Below are 19,255 nucleotides of genomic sequence, written 5' to 3' on the forward strand. Positions count from 1 at the left end.
CACTATAATGAATGCTAGTGCTTCCAAATAAACTTGTTGGTCTATAATGTGGTGTTGTGTGATTTTTATCTCTGCAAGGAGACAGCATTACCAAGTTAGGAAGATGATATTAATTCATGGATGCTTACCATGTCACCAATCTCTTGATCTGTTCTGCACTTATTAAATTCACTAGTACTCACTTCTCCATTATTTTAATAATTCACTAATGAACATTGTTTCACTTTTTAAAATGTTCAGTGCTCTTGAATTCATCTATGAATTTAGTCAGTCAATTGTACCTAATGTTCCAATGAATAATGAATAGGCTGCTAAGTTATGTTTTAATGCTCATCAGGAACCTTTCATTGCTGTCAGTCAATAGCAAAGTAGATGGTCTACACAGACTTTTGTAGGTTTAAATTTTCTATTGTAATCATAAAGTGTTAAATCCTTCTCAATTAAACTTTGACTTAATTCCATTTGTTTTTAATCTCTATGCTGTAACTATAAATTTCTATTGTCTAACATTGAGAGTATATGGTATTCTTTTCCTATAGAAACGTTGACGTCAAACATTTCCGTTCTGATCTGATCCTCATTCATAAGTTAACCTTGCACAGCTCGTATGTCTGACACCAATGTTTTACGAAATGGCTTCTTAGCAAGGTGGGCAAACTTTTGACCATAAAATGGCTTCCAAACAGATTGTGTCAGAATCTCTTCAATGTTAGGTTTAGAATAATTTTAAGCTGGGAGCAGATTCCTGTTTTTTATCTTAAGCACAGAATCATTCTGTACCTGAGGCTGAAATGTTACTTTAAGATTGCATTTAAACTGAATCATTAGTCTTGAATTAAAAATGTTTTCTTTTCAGGGTTGTGATTTAAATTCAAATAAGATATAAGATCTGATTAGTTAGAATTGACAGTGGGGCAGTCATGGTCTGTAAAACAGCAAATAAGTTAAAGCTTCATCAATATTACCTTTTACAGAGTTTGCATTTCATAACCAGTAATAGCTACTCAAAATTATCATAAAGTCTCAAAATGCAATTAAATTCAATCCATAGCAAGTAAGTACAAAGAGTTAATTTTCTACTAGATTTGGCAGCCCAAGCACTCAGATGATTCCTGATGAAGGGCTTTTGCCCGAAACATCGATTTTCCTGCTCTTCGGATGCTGCCTGACCTGCTGTGCTTTTCCAGCACCACTCTGATCTAAACCCCAGCACTAAGATGGTCTCGCTCTCTCACTCTCTGTAGATTCCTCTTGAACTCTCAAGTCAGAGACTTGTAACAGAAAAGATGTTTTTCCTTCTGTGACTGCCTAGCTTGCAAGGGATAATAAGAATCCATTATCATTGATAGGACCTGACCGTAGATTACCAGGCTTATGATAGTACTGAGTTTCATTTCGAGGTCAAAATCAAACACTGTCATTAATTTCACAAGGGAACAGCTGTGAATGTTATTACTCGGTGTCCTGTTTACACAGATTCACTGATGTTAAGGCAAAAGTTCTTAATTGCCTTAGAGCATCCTGTTATCACTTGGTGAGAACAGATGTCTTTATCTTCTGCATAACTTGGGTTCCGCCTTTTTGTGGCCTGACCCTCCCTGCCTGTTGGCTAATTTTATAGTGTGCAGCAAATGGGTTCTATAATTCAACATTACATTTACTCTAAATGTTTAAGGACAAATTTTAAGGCTATAAACTTTCTCAGTGGCACTGTGGTATTACTTTCCACTGCCTCACCTGTATTAGGCAAGCTCCAATTGTTGCACTTTCCATTGTCCAATTCTTTGCTTCTTTTTCTCTCTCACTCGTTCTCAAGTTGGTTCAGTAATAGTCTCAGTCCATCATTCTCCAAATTAAATTAAAAGGCATTAACACTGGTTCTCCAGCCGGGAAGTGCAAAAACTACATCCTCAGCACACAAGCAACCATGACCTTTGCCAGTGATGGCAGGGACACAGTTTTTCCGCTAGCAAGACTAGACTTCCATAAAGTCATACAGCATGGAAACAGACCATTCGGCCCAACTACTCCAAGCGACCATGTTCCCAAACTAAACTTGTCCCATTTGTCTGCATTTGGCCCACAATCCTCCAAACCTTTCCTATTCATGTTCTTATTAAATTGTCTTTGAAATGTTGCGATTATATCTGAATCTGCCACTTCCTTTGGCAGTTCAATCCACATACGAACTACTTTTGGTATAAAAAAGTTGCCTCATGTCCTTTTTAAATCTTTCTCCTCTTGAGATATTAGAGTTAATTTGCTCTGCTGACATGCAGGAAATTGAATATCCTGAGGCTCGAGTGGGATGCCTCTGACTTACGAGTAGAATGTAAGGAATTTACATTCCCATCCCTTGCCATTCACATGGCCATTTCCAAGTTATTCAAAAGCCATTTACATAGTTATCTCCTACAACTTACATTTTCATCCCCTATTCAGAAATCAATAAGAACATTACAGACGGAATTTGACTAGTCCCTGTAATTCAAAAAAAATGATTTGCAACAGATTTGACCATTATGGGATGATTTACATTATACTGTTTCTGGAGATGGTCATGTCGCTGCATTGTGTCTTGAGTGGCATGTGACTGTGGGGAGATGGCTGGGGGTTGTCTTGTGGGCATTACTGACTGTGATGTAAAGATTTTGGATAAAGGAAGAACTGTTTCCTTTGTTCAGGGAGAGCTTTGACACGACTCTGCAAGCCCTGCGAGGTGTGTGTTAAAAGTTCCTCAAGAAAGTTTGTACTGTACTGTGCTTAATAAAATTTTGGTTGTTTAGAGAAGTTGGCATGTTGCAGTTGCATCAAGTCTGTAAGAATCTCAGGAAAAAGAACTCAACATTTAGTGGCAGCGGTGAGATTCCAACATACACAGAACTTTCGGGTGGACTGAAGAAGTGATCATTTGAGTGCTGGTTGTATAAAATGGATGAGCCCAGACGATAAGATTTACCTTGATTTCTCTCTTTAAACTACCACTGAGTTGACCCCTCGTCCCCTAGGACTCTGTGGTAACAGAATCTCTGAGGTAACTTACACACTTGCATGCCAATGAGCTTGCTTTCAGAATCATCAATTACAGGGAATCTGGAGGTAAAAGACCTCTAGGAAAAGGGAGTTTAAAGTCCCCTGGAAAAAGGAGATTGGAGTCTTCTAGTGATGAGGAGCATAGTGTAAACAAAACTGGTGTCTGCCTCTATCACTCTGTCTTAGACTGCTCGTTAAGAGGGGAGATCCCCCTCCTGAAGGCCAGGACACTGAAGTTGGTGTGGAGACGACAGACACAAGATTTGAGGCTCCAGAACATAGAGTGTAAGACAAAAAAAAACCTGCTGTGTCTAACTCTATCACCTTTCCTTAGACCGGCTGTTAAGAGGGGAAATCCTCCATGCAAAGGTCAGGACCTGAAGTGTGTGTAGAGACTAAAAGACACTTATAGAAATAATTAGGAAGTTCAGACTTTAAAACAAAAAAATGGCACAAACGTTGGATAAGTCAGGGGTCAGGATCCCTTTGCATCAGTTATGCCTGGATGACCCCCAAAATGAGGAATGGTTTAGGCGCCTGTCAGGATGCTTAAATAAAAATTTGGGAAATGAAATTTGGCTGCTGGGAGGAATTTGGGACATAGATAAATGTTTGAAGGAGGAGGAGGCAATCTGTAAATGAGATATGGGGACAAAATGGAAAATTTTAATATCTCACTCTCACGTCAAAAATACGCCCTCCAGCTTTGAACTCCCCCACCCGAGGAAAAAGACCCTTGTCATTCACGTTATCTGAGCCCCTCATGATTTTATAAGGACACCCCTCAACCTCCTGGAGTAAAAAATGTCCCAGTCTATGCAGCCTATCTTTATAACCCAAACCTTCCATTCCCAGAAACATCCTGGTAAATCTTTTCTGAATCTGTTCTAATTTAATAATATCCTTCCTATAAAAAGGTGACCAGTACTGTACACAGTACTCCAGAAGAGGCCTCACCAATATCTTGTACAGTCAATTCTTCTATAACATGATGGTTGAGTTCTTGTGCAACCCTGCGTTACAGAAAATTCACACTTTAGAAACAGTGTTTGAAGTGTTGGTGTTCCAGCCAACACACATTTTAAAACTTTGCACTGTAGAAACAGTGTCCACAATTCGTCAATTGTATCACAGCAAATTCACATTGACAAAATGTACGTTATAACAGAACAACCTGTGCAACCTCAACGTGATATCCTAACCCCAATACTCAACGGTCTGAGAAATGAAGGCAACCATGTCAAACACCTTCTTAACCACCCTGTCTAACTGTGATGCAAATTTCAAAGAATTATGTACCTGAACTCGTGGGTCTCTCTCTGTTCTGGAGCCCACAGTGGCAGGAAACATTACAGAGGACATAGGTCAACTTTGTCTGTCCAGGATATACCAGGGATGGTGATAGTGTTGTCATGGACATTGTTATACTCATGGAATCATATCTGACAGATAATGTCAGGCTGCTGTTTGATTACTCTGAGATAGCTCTCTCAAATTTGGCACTAACCTTCAATGTTGATAAAAAGATCTTTGGAGGGTTGATTGGAGTATGTTTGCCTAAATCATTTCTGGTATCTTAATTTATATCGGGTGATCCATCTAGTTTAATTCCCTTTTTCCTTTGTAGTGGTTTATACAACTGAGTGACATGTTAGACCATTTCAAAGGCCAGTTACAGTCAAGCATATTGTGGCGAGTCTGGACATGTAGGCTGGGACAACGAGATATGTAAAGTCAGCAGTTTTCCTTCGCTCAAGGGCATTAGTGAACCAGATTTTTTTTTACAACAATCAACAATGGTTTAATGGTCATCAACAGACTCTGAATTACACATTTCTTCTGAATTCAAATTCCACCATCTGCTGCACTGGGATTCGAAGCTGTGGTCCCCAGAGTACCACCTGGCTCCTTGGATTTCTAATCCAGCAAAATACCACTGTGCCCTTCCTAAGGTTTCTAGGCTGCACAATGGCACAAAGCTGATTTCCTCTTACCTTGAATTGTAAGCATTTGACACCATGCTCTTCTGTGTACCCTTGGATGATATTGTGGGCAGCGTTTGCAACTTTTTAGTAAACCTACTGTTGTTACAATCTCCTACTTCAATTGCAGGCATACCTTGTCTTGCATAAACTGGAATAGTGTCCACTTATGTAAAAGGTCCATGTACAGGCACATTCCTTGGCCCTCTTTGTTGGAGTCCTCGATGTCTGAACATTCATTTGCAAGTAATGTGAAAGTGGACTGCCATATTTGAAGAACCTGTTCTGTTTCTGATATTTCCCACATGGGTTCTCCGGAACCATAACCAATGGATCCAGCTACAGCTGGGGTTATTATCAATATGGTTGTGATGCTACAAAGGTGCACAGGAATTATACAAATGGCTGTCACCATGGATCCATTGTGGACCTGTGTGGGATTTCACAATTGTCAGCCACCAATGTATCAAGGCTGTTACCAATACAATTAGTGACAGATCACATCACTTCACCTTGCTTCCCTGTGATGGGATCATTGCAGAAGCCTAGGCAGTGAGCTTTACTAACATAGCTGGCATCGTCCTGGTGTAGGGCACTGCAGACTGTATACACATTGCATTAGGAACACTATATTGTAATGTGATTAATTTAATCACCGAAGAATATTCTATTCCATCAATGTGTAAGTCATTGGTACCACATTTTAGAAGCCTGAATGAAGTACCTTTGGAGCTGTCATGCTCTTCTATGATGTGATGGTTGTATTCTTGTGCAACCATGTGTTATAGAAAAATTGTGCTTTACAAACAGCGTTTATAATGTTGGTGATGTGATCACATTACAACCAACACACATTTGAAATGGTGCCCCCAATTCGTCAATCATGTTATAGCAGAAGCCTTTGTTTCTTTAGTTTCCCTCAGTGCAACAGTGAAGGGCCATTTACGTTTGGTAGTGAGCGACCTGGTGCACAATGGTGCTTTAAATATCCACAACAGCAACAGCACAGCACCATAGTGATGTGGTGTGCACATAATGAGGTGAGCAGCAGAGAATTGCTTGAGAAAAGTCACTACAGCTCAGGAAGAGAAACTGTCCATGAAGCTCCACAAAATTCACACCTTCGCTGATCTTCAGTAAAATTTGGCTCACTGTGTCTTTCTCAGTGGTACCCAACTATTCCATCCCAATATTAGAGCTCCAGGGTCCTATCCCATTATGTCTCTATCTAATAACGCTCCCTGAAAATTTTCCACAGATACCGGCGCTACTTCAATGCAACCACACCATACAATTATCATCTCAGTGCCCATGTACAAAAAGACAAGATTTCAACTCGTTTCACATTCCCCATACTCTTAGGACCGAATTTTAATCCGTACAAAAGGACAGCTGTTAAAGGAATTAAGATGTCACCACTAGTCCTGACATAGTCAAGTCCTATAGTCAAGAATTGCCCTCAACAATATTCCCACATCGGAACATCCAGCCCATCATTCCTATCGTGTTCCACCCTGTGCCTCAAGATTTTCTCCCAGAACTTATTACAGCTGTTTTTTTTTTTACAGCATCCCATCACAATTCCCTGACCAGCACTTTCAAACAGTAGCAAAAACTACATTATACCTTTACTCCTTCTGCACAACTTTTACCTACTTGCAACATGGAATATCCTCCCATGATTATCATCTGGTTCCTGAACTTTTGAAAAAATATATAAACTTAATTAGATGGCTAAACAAACATAATGGGCTGGATTTCTATCTTTGAGGCAGACAGCAGAAGTTGGGAAGTTCACCAGCTCAGTATGCCTGCCTTGGGAGAAACTGCCTGCAAAGAGAAATTTTCATTTCAGATGGACAGATGTCAACAGCACGCAGGCCCATAGGCCCCAGACAGTGTTGATTGGCAGCCACAGATTCTCCCAGGTGCCAAGGCAGGCTGCTTAAAAAGCCCACATTGTGCTCTGGGACCCTGGCCAGTTAGCTCCTCCAGTCCCAACTCTTCACCCCACTCGCACTCCCCATGCTCCATCCTACAACTTCATGCCTCCCATATCCTACCATGAGACCTCGACATCTAAACAATATTTCTCCTCATTTTTCTTTCAAAAGAAAAACATCTTATCTTAAAATATGTTCCCTGGTTTAAGTCTCTTCACAAGAAAACCATTCCCCCAGAGTTCACTTTATCTATGATGTGGAGATGCCTGTGTAAGCTACCTGACAAAGGGGCAACGCTCCAAAAGTTTGTACTTCCAAATATACCTGTTGGCTTATAACCTGGTGTGTGATTTTTAAACTCTGTTCACTTTATCCAGTCCTCTGAAGATGTTTCAATAAGATCATCTTTCATTCTTCTAAACACCACTGGGTATAGGTCTAACCAGTTCATCTTTTCTTCATAAAATACGCCGTTCATCCCAGCTTGTTTTGGGTTAACCTTCTTAGAATATAATTGTGCTAGAAGCAATTCATTCTTAACTGACGAGTACAAACAGTACACAATTCTCCAAGTGTGATCTCACCAACACACTAGACAATTGTAGCAAAAGGTCCGTACTTCTCTATTCCACTCCCCTTGCAATAAATGACAACACTACATTTGCTTTCCTAATCACATACTCTACCTGGATACTAATTTTGCAAATCATGCCCTCTATACCATCAAATGGAGGAATCACTCTCCATTTAAGTAGTACGCTAATTTTCTATTTTTCTTTTCAAAATGGACAAGTTCACTCCATTGACCAAATGTCTGACCACTTACCTAACATGCCTCTACCACTTTGCAAACTTTACTACCGCTTGACAACTTATTTTCTTACCTATTTTATAGACATTGGCAAATTTCGGCACTTGGTCCCCTCATCCAAATCGTTGACATAGATAATAAATAATGGGTGCCTGAGCACTGAAACCTGGAGCACTCCACTAGTTTCAGTTTGCCAATGTGAAAATGACTCATTTAGCACCTTATTCAATGCCGTGAAAATCCAAGTATACTACATCTACTAGTTCACCTCTATCCACTGTGAATGATACTTCATTAAAAAAAACTAAAAGCTTAAACATAATTTCCCGACCACAAAATCACCTTAGCTCTGACTAAATGCACTGCAGTGTTCTGAGTATAATAACACATCCTCATGAGGAATGGATTCTCATACCTTCTCTATGACAGATGTTAAGCTAAGTGGCCTGTAGTTTCATGTTCTAAAGGTGATTTGTTATTTTCCAGTCTGCTTGGATCCTTTCAGATTTGAAGGAATTTTGGAAGTTTACAAGCATTCTGTGCCATCTGTGCCATCATTTCTTTAAAGATCTTAGATACAGCCATCTAGCCTCGGGACTTGTCAGCCTTTCCGTCCTAAAATTTTTCTAGTACCTTTTTCCAAGTGATTGTGATGGCTTTAAGTTTATCCCTCCCTATTAACTCTTGATTTTCAATCAGCAAGTCTCATGAATGAATGTCTATTATTTGGTAAAGCTTTTTGAACATATCCTGTTGTATTATAGGTGTACAGTTGGTATACATGCATGGAAGTCCTATAGTTTTGCATGCAGGTATTGGTGATGGGAGTAGGAGGAAGGGCAGTGCTTAGTATGGAGAGTGCCTTTTGAACTTGACATGACTGGAAAAACTGCACAGTACTTTATCATGCCCATCCCTACAACTGAACACTTCCATGGAGTCTCACGAATGTTTCAATTATGCAGAACTGTAAATCACTCAACACTACAATGCACTTACATTACACTGTGAAAATCAAATAATTCTCTGACCCTGAGTACTGTCACAGAATGGACATTACTGTTAATAAAAACAAGTGTCTACAAGAACAATGCACAACACCTTTTTCCACAAGATCACAATCTCAATTCAAAAGAAGGAAGAGAGATGTTTCATCTATTTATAAAACCAACAGTCCTTCATAACGACATACAATTGTGTCTTAAATTGCTCCAAATTTTTGTTTCCATTACTCCACCCAGAAGTCCATTCCATTTGTTAATCATTCTTTGTCAGCAAGTTCCCCATCATATATCTGCCACAAACTTGTGTTCACCTGTTCAAACCTGCAGTCCTTTGTACTGTAGTTTAATTTGAATCTATGCTTCAAACTTGCCGTTTGTACACAATTCCTCACCTTGCTGCATTTTGGGAAAGCAAATCTTAGCAGGACTTATACACTTAATGTTAAGATCCGAGAGAGTGTTGCTGAACAAACAGACCTTGGAGTGCAGGTTCATAGCTCCTTGAAAGTGGAGTCGCAGGTAGATAGGATAGTGAAGAAGGCACTAGGTATGCTTTCTTTTATTGGTCAGCGTATTGAGTACAGGAGTTGGGAGGTCATGTTGCGGCTGTATAGGACATTGGTTAGGGCAGTGTTGAAATATCGCATGCAATTCTGGTCTCCTTCCTATCGGAAAGATGTTGTGAAACTTGAAAGGGTTAGAAAAGATTCACAAGGATGTTGCCAGGGTTGGAGGATTTGAGCTATAGGGAGAGGTTGAACAGGCTGGGGCAGTTTTCCCTGGAGCATCGGAGGCTGAGGGGTGACCTTATAGAAGTTTACAAAATTATGAAGGGCATGGATAGGATAAATAGAAAAAGTCTTTTCCCTGGGGTGCTGGAGTCCAGAAGTAGAGACCACAAGTTTAGGGTGAGAGGGGAAAGATATAAAAGGGACCTAAGGGTCAACGTTTTCACGCAGCTGGTGGTACGTGTATGGAATGAGCTGCCAGAGGATGTGGTGGAGGCTGGGACAATTGCAACATTTAAAAGGCATTTGGATGGGTATATGAATAGGAAGGGTTTAGAGGAAATGGGCAGGTGGGACTAGATTGGGTTGGGATATCTAGTCAGCATGGACAGGTGGGACCAAAGGGTCTGTTTCCATGCTGTACATCTCTATGACTCTATGACACTTATATACTTCCAAATCACCTTTCAGAGCTAAGCAGCATGCTTTTCCAGTTTGACCATGTAATTCAGTCTCCTGATACCAGATACCAGTTTTCTAATAGACTACTTGATAGCTTTATTGATTGAAACACAATATAAATTAGATACGTTGGGTCACAAGGACTTTCAACTGAAAATGACAATCCTTTAAAACTTCCTGTACAAGATATGCAATAATAAACACTTTAGATAATTGCACATTTCTGGCCTACATTTAGATATCCTTGCACATTCAGTGCATTTATTGCTCTTGTAAGCCGGTCCAACATCCTGATAAACAGCAGTTTTTCATCAATATTCGCCATGTGACATTACGAGTTATAGAATAATAGACCGAGCATCTATCCTTGTTGCACATCACTGGTCACAGGCCTCCAGTCTGAAAAGCAACCCTCCACCATCACCTTCTGTCTCCTACCTTCAAGCCAATTTTGTATCCAATTGGCTAACTCCTCCTGGATTCCATGTGATCTAACCTTACTAATCAGCCTACCATGCAGAATCTTGTCAAATGCCTTGCTCAAGTCTATATAGACAATGCCCACCAGTCTGTCTTCATCAATCTTCATGTCATTTCTTCAAAAAATTCAATCAAGTTAGTGAGACACGATTTCTCATGCACAAAGCAATGTTGATCATCTCTAATCAGTCATTTTCAAATACATGTAAATCCTTTCCCTCAGAATTCCCTCGAACAACTTACCTACCACTGACATTAGGTTCACCAGTCTATAATTCCCTGGCTCTTCCTTACCACCTTTTTTAAATAATGGCACCACATTAGCCACCGTCCAGTCTTCCAGCACCTTGTCCGTGGCTCTTGATGATACACATATGTCAGCAAAGGGGTCCAGCAATCAATTCCCTAGCTTCCCACAAAGTTCTAGGATACACTTGATCAGGTCCCAAGGATTTATCCACCTTTATGTGTTTTAAGACACCCATTACCTCCTCCTCTGTAATATGGACACTTGTCAAGATATTATTATTTATTTCTCCACACTCTCTAGCTTTCACATCCTTCTCCCCAGTAAATACTTACTCGTTTAGTATCTCACCCATCTCCTGCAGTTCCATACATAGACAACTTTGTTGATCTTTAAAAGGCCCTATTCTCTCCCTAGTTTTTCTTTTGCCCTTTATGTATTTATAGCATCTTTTTGGATTCTCCTTAACCCTATTTGCCAAAAGATTGATGTTCCTTACAATAACAGACAAGATCCTGTGCATTTCTCCCTTCTCCTGAAAAGTGGACTGATAAACACCAGTGATACAAGATAGATTTTTAAGCCAACTGGCTGCTTATTTAACATAGATTTAAAATAAGTAGCATAACATCAATAATTTTTAATTAGTGCATAAAACATTTCATAATCTAGAACGAGAGGACATAGGGTGAGATGGGAAAGGTTTAAAAGGGACCTAAAGGGCAATTTTTTTCACATAGAGGGTGGTGCGTATGTGGAATGACCTGCAAGGGGATGTAGTGGAGGCTGGTGCAATTACAACATTTAAAAGGCACTTGGATGGGCACATGAATAGGAAGCGTTTAGAGGGATATGGGCCAAGTGCTGGCAAATGGGCCTAGATTAGTTTAGGATACTGGTCGGCATGGACAAGTTGGATGAAGGCAGAAGTGGGTACTGCAGATACTGGAGATTAGAGTCAAGATTAGAGTGATGCTGGAAAAGCACAGCAGGTCGGGCAGTATCTGAGGAGCAGGAACATCGACGTTTTCGCAAAAGCCCTTCATCAGGAACTGGACAAAGGGTCTGTTCCCTTGCTGTATAACTCTATGACTCTAAACCTATTCCAGAAGGCTCTGTGCTGTATTCAACTTAATAACCATCGCAATATATACTAATCAAAAACAACCCTGGGGCAAATGTTCACAAATTACAAACGAAGACAGACATCATAAGATTTCGCAGTTTTCCTTAATCCCCTGCTAACATTTTCTTATTTGTATGGTGGAAGCCACCCTCCTCTGCCAAATATTTCAGGAGGTTGAAAGTGTAACACTGCCCCATTAATTCATGATGTAAACAATATTTGTTGTCATACAAAAACAGAAGCTCTCAAGCCTGTTCCACCATTCAGTCAGATCATGGGCCTAACCCCATATACACTGGGATTACTTATAACTATTTTAAACAATTTGTTATAACTTGTGTCTTGTTATGAAACACCTTCAGCATAGGTGGGATTTGAACCTAGACTCTCTAGCTCGGAGGCAGAGACATTATCACTGTGACACAAACTACCATTTGTAAGATCGCATCAATAGAATGCCATGTTGATGGAAACCCTCATGAACTTGTATATAAAGCCAAACAGTAGATATTGAGCCAGAATAAAAAGTCCAAATCACAACATGATTAGAGAGAAAAACCTGACAGATTGACCAATGATACTCAGGTTTAAAACACTATCCAAATCTTTTAAAATTTCAATTAAAATCATATTCTTATCTGAAAAACTACAATGTACTCAAAACGAAGAACTTTAGATCAGTTACTCACTGAATGAGCCTTCCTTCCTCCTACTGCACCAGCCTCCATCATTAAAGGATAAAAGATTCTGCACAAGTCACCTTCACTGATGTTCAACTGTTTCAGATAGTAGTTAAACTCAAAACAGATTAACTGCTGCAAGTTGCCATTATTCATGGTTATTGTCCTGAATCAAGCTGAGCTTCTGGAGTATAGAAGCTCAGATAAATGAAGAGTGTTCTATCATACTCCAGGCTCATGTTGGTTGGTGGGCCTTGGGAGTAAAGAGGTAAGCTATCTGCCTCAGAATTCTCAACCTTCAGTTACAAATGATCTGCATTGGGGTGGAGGGGACTGGTGTAAGGGGTGGAAGGTAAACCTGGTGATGGGGATGGATATACAGTTGTACGCTCATCTCAGGGTCAAGACCAGTCATTAGTACATTGCTTCCTCCTGTTTCCTTGAACCTATTCCCACAAAACCTATGACCATTCAACCTCTCAAAATGGTCCCCATGTTAATTGATACTGTTAATAACTCCTATTTATCAGCTACCTTCCTCCTTCAAAGAGGGCAGTAATACCAATCTCAACTGTCAACTCCACCATCCTGACAAATTACCACCTCTCCAAATTCCGTTTTCTCTATCAAAGTCCTTAAGTATGTTGTCACCATCCAAATTCATGACCATATCTTCTAGAACATCTAATCAAGCTCCCAACCCTTTTACAATGCCAAATATCTCTCAGAGTCAGAAATGACAAGCCTTTGTGACTGACAAAGAAACTATCATCTTCAGTTTTTCCTTCATCCATTGACAATGTTGACCACATTTATAAAATCTCTCCACCATTACCCAGCTAAAACAAAATACCCTTGCCTAGTTCCATTTTTGTCTATGCAGTCTTAAGTAGCGTGTCACCAGAAAGGGTTTCCTTTCCTAACCACCCATCATTACCTCAATTGTTGCTTGAACTTGCTATAAGTTCTTGTCGATAGGCTGATTCTTCGTGAGATGTCCAAAAACAGTGCATTAAGTTTCTTGTTGTAGGTCACATCTACCTCATCATCACCTCTTTCAACTCTACTGCTTTGACTAAATTATTGGACTGCTTATCCAGTACCAATGTTTCCTGCGATGAACTGTAGGGAAGACTGAAATCACTGTTTCCAGTCCCAAGCATTAAGTTCTAAGTCCCACCTTGACAATTGTGAGCAATTGAATCAAATTGTTCATAACCCTGGTATCAGATCTGACCCCAAGATAAGTTTATAACCATATATCTGCCCCATTACTGAGCTTACCTATTTCCACCTTCATAACATCAATCCACTCAACCCTTGCCTCAGATCATTTGGTGCTGAAAATCTCAGTCATGCCTTTATTAGACTTGACTGTTCCAATATATTTCTTGCTAGACTCCCAAATTCTACCCTTAGTCAACTTGCAAGTAAAACTTTGCTCTTTATTTGCATCAGGTTTCAACCATCTATCAGCATTATATTCACAGGTCTATATTGACATCAGTTAAGCAAGACCTTGATTTAACCGCCCTCATGACCTGTCCCACCTGTCAATCTTCCTTTCCACCCTCCTCTCCGACCTATCATCTTTACCTGCACCTCCATTCACCTATTGCACTCTCAGCTACCTTCTCCCCAGCCCCAGTCCCAGTCATTTCTCTCTCCACCCGCGAGGCTCCCAGCCTCATTCCTGATGAAGGGCTCTGATCCAAAACATTGATTTTCCTCCTCCTTGGATGCTACCTGACCTGCTGTGCTTTTCAAGCTACACACTCTCAACCTTGATTTGAAAATACTAACCTCTCGCTGTTACATCAGCTAGCCCCAGAACTCTTAGAGATATCAGCTTTCATCTAATCTGGCCTCTTCAGCATCTGACTTTAAATTGTAACATCATCAACATCCAGACTCACTGCTGTTATGGCCACATCTTCCATACCATAAAGATTATGCCCATTTACCAGAAACTTAACTGAACCAGCCATGTAAATACTGTGACAAGAATGGATCAGAAACTAGAATTGGTGAGTCAGCTAGCTCATTTCATGATTTCCCAAAACAAATCGATTAACTACAAGGCAGAAGTCAGGAGTGAGAGTGTACACTATTTATTTGACTGGAGGAGCACAACTCCATTAACACTCAAGAAGCCCAACATCATCCAGGGTAAAGCAGCCCACTTGATCACCCGCCCATTACACGCACACAGTGGCAGAAGTCTGTACAAACACAAGAGACATCTCACATCTCACCAATTCTTCAAAAGCAGCTTCTAAACTCAAAATCAATGAGAAAAGGCAACAAACTCAAGTGAACTTCACCCGAAATAAGTTTCCCTTCAAGCCATCCTAATCTGGAATAATGAATTTCTTCCATCACTGTTATTGTGTTAAAATGCTGGAACTATTTTCATAGCTACCTTCAGTGGGGAGGCAATGACTAGTTGTATCATCACTGTTTTTCCAGAGTCCTAGATAATGTTCTGGGGACTCAGGTTCGAATCCCACCATAGAAGATGGTAAAATTTGAATCCAATAAACATCTGGAATTAAGAGTCTTATGAGGACTGTGAGTTTGTTGTTGATTGTTAGAAAAAACCCTCTGGTTCACTAACGTCCTTTAGGGAAGGAAACTGTCATCCTCACCCAGTCTGGCCTGCATTTGACTTCAGATCCACAGCCATCGTGGTTGACTCTACACTGCCCTATGGGGAATTACCGAAGGGCAATAAATACAGGCCTAGGCAGCCATGCTCTCATCCCGTGAATGAATAAAAAGCAACAATATTATGGGTGTGCCAACAGCAGGTAAAATGCAGTGATTCTAAAAAACAACTCATTACCTTTTTAATCCTCATATCATATTAAAGAATTTAAACAAAGAAATTAACTACTATGCCTTCAGTTGCCTAGGCCCTGAACTCTGGAACTCCCTCTCCATACCTTTCTACCCTTTTTCCGCCTTAAGTCACTCCTTAAAATCTACCCTCTCTGTCTAAGCTTTTGGCTATCTGTACTTTCATCAACTTATGTGGCTTGATGTCAAAATTTTCCTTTATAGTGCTCCAATGAAGTGTCTAGGAACATTTGATTATATTAAAGACACAATAAAAAAACAAATTGTTGTTAATGGGCATCAGCAATATGATTGATTGGCTAATAATCAGATGCAGGAACTAAGGCAAATTTTCCTTCCCAAACCATAGGGATGATAAAACCAATTATAGAATTCTTTTAGCTTTCCCAGCTGAACATTTAATCCAGTACAGATCTGAAACTGAACTTGGGACACAGATAGTTCATATAAATGAGCATGCCTACTATAACATTTTACTACCATAAGTTAACAAGTAGTTAAGCCAATTTTGTTAATGAATATACAAAGCATTTTTCTAACAGAACTAATCTTCACAACTCCTTAAACTGTCATGGTAGGATTTATATTTTCAGGCACAACATTCTGTACAACAGACATATATTTCCCCTACGTTGAATTCATTCTATTTGTTTATCCATCAATGCTAACAAAAGGAAACAACAACTGATCTTTTGTCTTCTGTGAAACTAAGCTAGAAAGACTGCATTGGCGAAATCTTTGGTTGCGACCTCCTTGCCCCTCCCACTCTCCTAATTGCACAACTTAAAGTAATTAGGGAATTATGCCAACTGTCCCAAAAAAAAGCCAAACTTTAAATCTGCAGCTTTCAAAGGCCCCATGGGGTGTTATGCTTTTTAAAAACATGTTTACTGTCTCCTTTCCTTTCCATTGTCCTCACATGCGAAGGTGCCACTAATTTCTTATACAGTGAGCAGTCATGAGAAAAGACTTGGAACAATTTAACTCATTGACAACCAGAAATAATGGCCTGCATTTACACAGTGTCTTTAATGTAGATCATGGAATTTAGAGAAGGAACAATAAAAATCTCACAAAGGAATACAGACTGGGATATAGTGGAGAGTTGAGAACTCTGTCTTCAAAGATTTGTGTTTCCAGAAGAATATTAAAAGGTGGACAGAAAAGCCAAGCAGCAGTGTCTACATCAAAGTTCCAAGGAGTGGCGTCCATGTGACTGAGGAATACAAAATAATTGCTGGGTGAAAGGAGGACCTGTTGCATAAAAACCCAAGTTCTGAGACTACATAACCCTACCGCAGTTGGAGGGGCAAAGTGGGCAAGACTATAGTGAGATTTGTATATAGTGGCAAAAATGTTAAATTCAATTTATTCAGGGAGAAAAAACGTCAGTGGATCAAAGATAAAATGGACAGAAAAGAGAGATTCGTATCGGGGGCTAGATAACGCCTGGCCAAGCTTTGAACATTGGCAGTTTAATGAGAGTGGATGGCCAGGAAAAGGAGAATTCTGAAGACTAGAGATGTCCAAAGTGTGGATGATTGTTATGGATAGCAATGAAGTAGAAGGAAGTTGTTTTGGTGACAGCTTAACTCTGGTTTGAACAGGAAATCAAAGAGACGAAAGTGAGGTCTGCAGATGCTGGAGATCAGAGTCAAGATTAGAGTGGTGCTGGAAAAACACAGCAGGTCAAGGAGCATCCAAGGAGCAGGAAAATCGATGTATCGGGCAGGAGCCCTTCATCAGGAGAACCTCATCATTCCTGATGAAGGGCACTTGCCCAAAACGTCAATTCTCCTGCTCCTCAGATGCTGCTTGACCTGCTGTGCTTTTCCAGCACCACTCTAATCTTGACTCAGGAAATCAAAGAGTCTAATTTCAGCTAGATACAGCCAGAGCATGATACAGTAAATTTATGAAGTTATAACCAAGGCATCAATCTTCCTGATATTCACTTGGAGAGAAGATGGATGCACTCTTGACAAGTTTCAAAATAGAAATCCTTTCTATGGTCAAGCTAGTAGCGTTTGGCAAGTAATAGTGAAACCAAAGGCAATCCTTGGATGAAGGTAGCATAGCCAATTACGTAAACTCTCCAGCAATGCCAAAGAAGGCAAACAGGAATGATACATAACAATCAGTGACAGAAAGTCATTTGAAGCTTTGGCATAGTGTTTTTAATGTCATGAACAGGGCAGAAGCTGGACTGAAAGAATTTAAAAGCAAACTTTTCAGGGACACACTTAAAATCCTTATGAGGAAAAGTAAATTATAGACATGATTGTACAGCACTGATAGATTTCTCTGACATGGTAAGTTCTGTACTTGCAAGGGAATAGGGATAACACCAAAGTAATGGAATCACTAGAAATGTTGGGAAACATCAAGTCTTGGAAGCTTAGCTGGGTAATGAAGATTAGAGTGAAGAGAGGTTCAAAAGAATAAGAGATGGATCTCTTTGAAGTGACACCAGAGAGTGAGTGCAGCTGGAGCAGAGGAGTTGGGGAAGAAATGAATAGTCTTCAGAGGATTACTGAATCACATGCAGATTGTGTACAAGATGGTGCAGAGAGCACAGAAGACAAGAGTAATGTAACAGAAGTAGGAACAGAGATACCATCAGCTTTAATGATAAAGGAATCCTATTTTTTATACTTCAGAAGGGACATGAAGTGGTGCAGTGGAGGAGTGGTAATGTCATTGAGTTTGATCTACTGTTGTCACATGTACCGAGATACAGCAAAAATTGTTTTTTTTGCATGCGATAGGCAAATTGTACCATACCATGTGCATCAGAGTAGCAGAACAGAGTGTAGAATACCATACCATGGAGAAGATATGAAGAGATCAAAATTAATATTTGAGACGTTCTTTCAAAAGTCTGATAAGAGGGGAAGAAGCTGTCTTTGAATCTGTTCGTACGTGTATTCAAACCTTTACATCTTTTGCCATCTAACAATGCAGAATGCCAGGCTAATGCTCCAGTGATGGGGGGGTTTGAATCTGATCCAAAATTATTAATTACAAGAACACCCCAATACCCAAACCTACTAACCAATATTCAAAACAACACCCATTAGAGAAAATTCCTTCATCAATTTAACATGTTTAACACAAAACATTAAAAATTCAAGCATTTTCAAAATGGATTTATTGATGTTGGTAGCCTGTAAAATACAACAGAATTCCAGAAACAGGATTGATACCTTGAAATCAATTTGACACGTGGTGCTGTTATTTCCCAGTCCCTTTCTTATTTTCAGTCCTTGAGGGGCCCCACATATCCCAAACCTATAATAATGTTGTCATCTTATAAGGATGTCTGGATTATAATGCAGAATTATGACATGACAATTAAGCAATAGGACCCAATGTTTTGAGTTCAGTTTAAATGCCAAACTTCAGATTTCAAACAATTACAATCTATAAAGTGCTCCTGGGTTTCAAATATGTAACAAACTTTTTTTTAAATATAGCCCTTTCGAGGCATAAGTATATTTGTGCTTTCAGTTATAACATTTTAAACTACATATGAACAGCACTTAATTAACAATTTCTTTATTGGAGAAAAGGTTTTTTGAACTGTTCTTGTAATTCTATTGTATTTGATAGATGGGTTACTGGCATATATGAACTCATTTTGAAAATTTGCCTGAATTTTGTTTCTGACATGTTAAGCTAATTTGGCAATTTTCTCTGCCTCTTGTTCTTCACACTTCCTTCCAAAAACCCAGGTACAGGACCTCCTTAGTGGCCCCCAGCACCAGGTCCAGTGCGGCACTGATGAAATGAGGGACTGCTCAGTCCCAGGTATCAGGTCTCTGGCTCCCCTGTGATATTATGCTTCCTTTGAGTGAAGTCAAAGACAAAGACTTCCTCTCGCTGAAGACAACTTACAGC

At 39.8% G+C, this 19,255-nt stretch overlaps 1 protein-coding gene across 4 annotated transcripts in view; it reads right to left on the minus strand.

Annotated features, from left to right (window-relative positions):
* The window catches only part of LOC122555131 (cyclic AMP receptor-like protein A), a 214,513-nt gene that overhangs the window by 174,085 nt on the left and 21,173 nt on the right, over positions 1-19,255 (minus strand). The gene's annotated exons all lie outside the window — the stretch shown is intronic.

Source organism: Chiloscyllium plagiosum, unplaced genomic scaffold, assembly GCF_037043375.1.
Source record: "Chiloscyllium plagiosum isolate Xiang-an unplaced genomic scaffold, Cpla_swu_hap1 HiC_scaffold_12, whole genome shotgun sequence".
Classification (NCBI taxonomy): Eukaryota; Metazoa; Chordata; class Chondrichthyes; order Orectolobiformes; family Hemiscylliidae; genus Chiloscyllium; species Chiloscyllium plagiosum.